Below are 6,350 nucleotides of genomic sequence, written 5' to 3'. Positions count from 1 at the left end.
TACTCGAACCCCGCCCCAGAGAGATCGACGTGACGTGCACCTGAGCTCCGAGCCCCAGGCTGACTTGACATTCTTAGACACCGTGTCATCCAGAAGCACCGGAATGAGCCTGCCGAATCCTAACACAGCCTGCAGGAAGGTTGAGGAAGAGGAGGGGCCAGAGATGTTGACATTGGGGACGTGACAGGAGTGTATTATGAACCCTCGCTCTTTTAACACACCCTTGTTGACTTCCTCTGGGGACTTAAAAAGTGTTTATCACCTACACTCCTACACATTTTGGGGGGTAGATTTTTTTAAACACTTTTCTTAAGGGTTCTAGATAGACTCCTGCGTGTTCCCTTGCAACAATGGACAAAGAGTTTAGAATGTATGTGGTTCCCATAAGGGTTTTTCCAGTTTGAAAACTGTTGAAAAGATAAACACTCTATGACTCTAACACTCTATGTAGAACCTTAAGAGTCAAAGATGGAGCAGTGTGTAGTTGTTACTAATACTATGAATATCTATTACTTGGTAGCTACAAGTACAAAGAAATTTAAGTACGAAACCTAGCCTGAGCCGACGACGTAATGCGCCAGGTGTTAGTTCAGCCATCTAGGTTTAACCAACATTGACAAAAACGATCCTGGAGGTAAGACTGCACGGTGCATCCGGTTAACAAACCCCAGAAATCATGTCTGATCCTGACAGCAAGTTACAACAGATCATTTATTTCCTCGCACTGGACGAGGATGGTCAGAGACGTCTGGTGTGTCAGAGCGAGCGAATTGTGCCTTTATCTGAAATAGATGGACAGAGGGATTGTGACGGCTGAGAGAATGCAGGCCCCAGCATTGTCGTATACTTATTCCCAAAGAGACTTTGATGGGATTTTTTCTTCTCTGCCCATCAATCTTTTTCCAATTACCTGTCTTGTCTCGCTGAAATCTATCATAATAGTCGCCTTGGAAACTGGTGGCATCCTCCATTAGGTTTTGGTCTATTGTTTGATTTGTGTAGACGTGGCAACCTGGGGTTTATAGAGCGCGCCGCCTGTAATGATCCTAAATGCTTCCTTTAAGAGAAGGAGACACTTCATTCGCATCATCAGGAGACTGACGGATCGTCGCTTCTAAATCTGAGACTAGAAAAATCAATAAACGAGTCTTTAAGTGTGTGGAAGTGGCACAGGAAGTGTATGCGTAGCCTTAAATCCAGTGGCAATGAAATCGCTCATATTCTACAGATTTTCTCTTTAACCAAGTGTGTTTTAATCAAGACTGTTGGGATTTGGTGTCTGATTTTTGAACTGAAGCTGCGTTCAAGGGGAAGCAACTTGGAATTCCCCAGATACAACCAGTAAAAAACCAAGTCTTGTTTACAGAGTGATGTCAAATCAACATGGCGGCTCACACGGTGATCAGTGCATAGCGTTTAAATTAATATTTAGCCGTCTTGGTGTTAGATCAGTTAATATACAGACACACTATTTGGTTAAATGAAGAATCAGAAGCCTTTATTATCACCACACAAACATCACAGTATCGTAGCTGCCCCGGCACTCAGACCCTCAGGTGTGATATGCAAAGAAAGGAATTCCACTGTGATGCCAATTGCCAGTTTTGCTTTTCCCAAAAGTGGCAGCTTAATGGTGCCAGGGCTTGAGCCCACAACCCAGACCCTTAACCACTTGAGAAACCACTGCCAATGATGCTACTAATGAAACTGTTTTTAATCACAGATCTTCCTAAATATTAGTCATATCACTGACATTAGCCAGCTAGCTTGTTGCTAAGCTGCTCGCTAAAGAACTGTACTCCAGTTTCAGTCCAAAATATTCTGTAAACTTTTAAAGTTCACTACTAAAGTAAAACCGTACGAATAGCTGCTCAGGCCTCTGCTTTTTGTAAGTTACATGCTCTGCTATTTTCCCCTGAGGCCAAAAGAAAAGGAATTTGCTCCTGTTTTGTTGTGTCCATGTTCGCCACTGAATGTCATTATCATGTTACACTCCACAGGGGTGAGGCTAAGAGTTTGAAGGCGGAGCTTTACATTACAAGCGATCCGCATGATGGTGTTTTAGCCATTTTGTCCGTCTTTTAAGGTGAGCGTCTGATGATTTAGGTGTTTAGACATCAAACATGTTTCTGCTGATCAACTACGTTGTAGATTCCTTTCATAAAAGTTAATCTTCTTAGAATGAAGTGAGTTGTTACCATGGAAACGCTAGCATATTAGAATGATCATATTTATATAAACCTGGAATTTTGGAGCTGCACTACTGTCAGAGCTGCTGTGATAAAAACCTAATCAACACCTTTCTTCTGACCAATCAGCTTGGAGAATTCAAGAAGTTTGAGGGATAAACTATGAATTCTTCAAGGACACTGCTCCATCCCCCTGGACTGAGGGTTCAGGGTACTTTAAGGAGTACTGAAAGTGACAACTCCCCTCTAACCACCCCCACCCCTCCCTCCCTCTCTCTCTCTCTCACACACACACACACACACACACAGAGGACTCGTCTCCTGTGCGGCTCGCTGTCAGCTCGTCATCTCTCACTCGGTGCGCTCGACTAGACAGCAGCGAGCATGCTGGGATATGTCAGCCAGCAAAATGGAGTCTTCTCATTAGCTCTCCCCACACCTGCTGTTTCTCGCTCCTTAAGAGTCACCAAGCAAACAAACACACACACACACACACACACATAAACAAACACCTATACAGCTGGATACCTCAACAAGTCAATGTAATGGCACCCTGCTGGTGTGGAGTCTTAGAGCTGCAGATTCCAGCCAAGTTTTCATCACATGAGTTTGTTTCTGGTTCATAAGAATAACTAGAGACTGAAAAAAGGGAGATACACAAATAAAAGTGGAAGTATCTGAATCGCTCTTATTGTACATATTTACAAGCTGCATTATTGTAATATTATCTTCAGCAAAGAAGATAGAGAGGCAGGTGAAGGATCCTAAGTGAGGAAGAGGAATGGTTCAAATTGGCAAATGTGATATAAGTTGAACGGAACGCTTTAAGACATGTTGTTTCATCACGTCATCGCTGCACACTATCGCTGATTACTTTCCAAAAACAGCACAACACTGAGGGCTTTATTCCTTTCTTATTACATGATTATAAAATATAAAGATTAGTATTCCTTTTAGACATTTCATAAATAATTTCAGGATTTAACTTTAACTTTTTATTTGGTTTTTATTTAAATTTTTTCTAGAAAACAATAAATAATTACTGAACTTTTAATAATTCATAAATTGTGCATAATGTTATAAAAGTAAATATGAAATTAAAAATTTTATTCATGACATATACAACCATACCCAGTGTAAAGAAAATAGTCATAAGACCATTAAATATAAAAATATACTAAGAATTACTAGAGAATAAAAGTAGAATTTATCATACAGGTGGGAAAGGGATATAGCAAAATATAAAGATGTATATATGAGTGTAGCTTTGACTAAAGGATTATTTTGGGGGGCTTATTAATGTTATATCTGTTTTATAACATGTTAATAAATTTATGGAAAATTTCCTTCTATTTAAAATACTTTTACTTTGGATTTTTTTTCGCTCGAGCACAATAGTATCTCTTTGGCATTAGTGGGATTTGAACTCACAGCCTACTGAAGGTTCTACATTATTATAAGAGGATAAATGTACAGTGATCCACATCAGGACTTTTATCTGGAATCGGTTCATTCTTTTGAATCGACTTGAAACAATTTGACTCATCACTTTAACTGGTATTATATATGATCCTCTGGCATAGAAACCCCAACTCTCTTTTAGAGAAGGGCTGTTCAGAGCAAAGGCGTCATTGATTGAGATTATGAGCCAAAGGCCACCCATGGTGGTGAAAGAGAGAGAGAGAGAGAGAGAGAGAGAGAGAGAGAGAGAAGAGTCTCTTTTCACATCCTTCACCCCTCTCCCAGCTGGACTCCCAAACTCAGTCTTCAAAGGTCTGACGAAGCTTTAAAGCTCCCTCCTGTGTTTTTTTTTTTTTTTTGGGAGGAACAATGAGGTGAAGGCGTCTCAACAGGCTGAGAAAAAAGCAGCTTGTTGGCCAGGGATCTGCGAGAGGCAGGGGATCGTCACGAGAAAGAAAGACACGACAACAGCGGCCCGCAGGAGAGTCTCTCACTGTCTGCCAAGGGCCAGGGAGGCGAGAGGCCCTCACACTCCCTAGCCTCTGTGTGTGTGTGTGTGTGTGTGTGTGTGTGTTATGAAGTTGCAAATAGAAGAGAAAGAAAGTGAAAAAGAGGCTGATGTGCATGGGAGAGGTTGTAGGCCAAAATTAAAATCCATATGTTCCATGTAGATCATATACTATTTTCAGTAAAAAGCCAATCAGTTGTGCCCTATTCGGACCGAATTAGTTTTACATCTAGACTTGTAAAATGTAACTATTTTAGGAGCATCTCTGGGATTTCATTTTTGTCCGAAGCCGTCTTTTTTTATTTTTTATTTTTACGACCCATGTGTGGACACATCTGGAAAAATTGCTCCATATTTCACATGAAATGTTTCTTAGTTTTAAGCCCTCTAGGAAGCATTTGCTTTTTTGTCTCATTTAAATGGAACTAGAGTAATAAAATATAGACGATGTTTAAAAAGGAAGCATCAGAGAAGCACTACTTCTAAAGGTGGAAGTTGTTGTTGTTGTTTCTAACACAGGTATTAATACAGGATATGGTGAAAACTTTGTAAACAGCTGACCATCTCATCCGTATGTCCATGCCGGACATCTCGTTCCAGGTTCATTCCCCTCTCTTGGCTGTTATAATGAGGAAGGTTTGCACTAGAAGTTGGAGAAGATGGCTGGAGGGAGTTGGGTTTCAGCTACAGGAGCATTAAAAAGATCAGACACTGATGTTAGGTGAGAAGGTCCGGCTAATTCATCCCAAAGATGTTGAGGTCAAGGTACTTAGTTCCAGGGAAGAGAAATAAATGTCAGGGGGTGGACAAACTTTTGGCTAAATAGTGTAGATTGTAATTACTTGTTATGGTTATGTGACTTATCCAAGTGCATTCACAGAACTTTCGGTGAGATCTAGAAGCAGGAACTGTGTTATTTTTTTCTTTTTTAAACAAAGATATGAGATATAAAAGGGGAAAAAAAATCCAGGCAGAGATTTATACATCAGACACTCATTCATATTCATAATCAGAACTTATCATCAGGCACCATTTTGATTACCAATCAATGTTTCAACCATTAATCTGGTCATGAAAAGAAAAAAATGAACATGCCCGAGGCAAATCTATTGTTACCACCAGCCTCCTGATGATGTAATAAAAGCACTACTTCCGGTAGATTTCTCGTCACGAGGTGATGAATGTGTATCCTGCATTTCGCAATACAATTACGCAATACATTTTAGTGCCTAAAAGTATATTGTTGCTAGTGTGTGTGTGTGTGTGTGTAGTGTGAAAAGAGCAGGTCTTCATCTAGACAGAGTCTGACAGGTTACACGAAGTTTACAGACACATTAGTGGATGTTTATTTGAGGGTTTCAGAAAAGACCGAGCGGTTTTAAGAGTGTGAGTGTGAATTGAATTAGCAATTCATTGCCCTGTCTAGGTGAATGACCATCTTTCTCAAAGCTAAAGCACTTACTTTCAGCCCTTTTGTGGAAGGTGATTGAGTGACGTCATAGGCTGACAGGAAGCGGCCACTCATCCTGTCAAATGACAACACGGTGGGTGGGGGGGGAATGTGGGGGTCTGATAGACGGAGATCAATAGCTGATAGATAAAGGGGGGGGTGATATGTTAGAGTAAAAAAATGTACATTTATTTTTTAATAAAAAAAAAAATAAAAGGGAAACTGCATATCAAAGTGCATAAGGGATATCTATGATATTTGTTTTTCATTTAATCACAACTTCCAAGTTTATTTGGTTATTAAATAATAGTAATAATGTAATATAATTTATAAATATTCAAATACACCACACTGATAGGAAACTTAATACGTAGGTCTGATGTATGCGTCCCAGTCTATTGTAAAGTTGTTGTTTTTTTATTTTCCTGAGAAAATAAAATCTTTCGTGTTTTTTATGTGACATTAAGTCCATGCCCATATAAGGAGATCCGGATACGACGAGCTGTGAAAAAAACACGACTGGCTTTAAATATTTTCAATACCGATACAGGACGAGGAACAATCCTGGTTCGTTTCACGCGCACGAGCGCACGTCGCGTGTACTGTAACACATTAGGTGCAAACTTCTGACCCGGAAATACGATATTTACAAGAGGCATCCTCACTGAACGTGGCACAAAACCGAAAGAGTTATTTACGACGGGTTCTCGTGAGCCTGTCAACTCGTGCAACACGAGTACAC

This window comes from Hemibagrus wyckioides, linkage group LG20 (assembly GCF_019097595.1).
Source record: "Hemibagrus wyckioides isolate EC202008001 linkage group LG20, SWU_Hwy_1.0, whole genome shotgun sequence".
NCBI lineage: Eukaryota > Metazoa > Chordata > Actinopteri > Siluriformes > Bagridae > Hemibagrus > Hemibagrus wyckioides.
Note: the sequence above shows the minus strand (reverse complement) of the source record.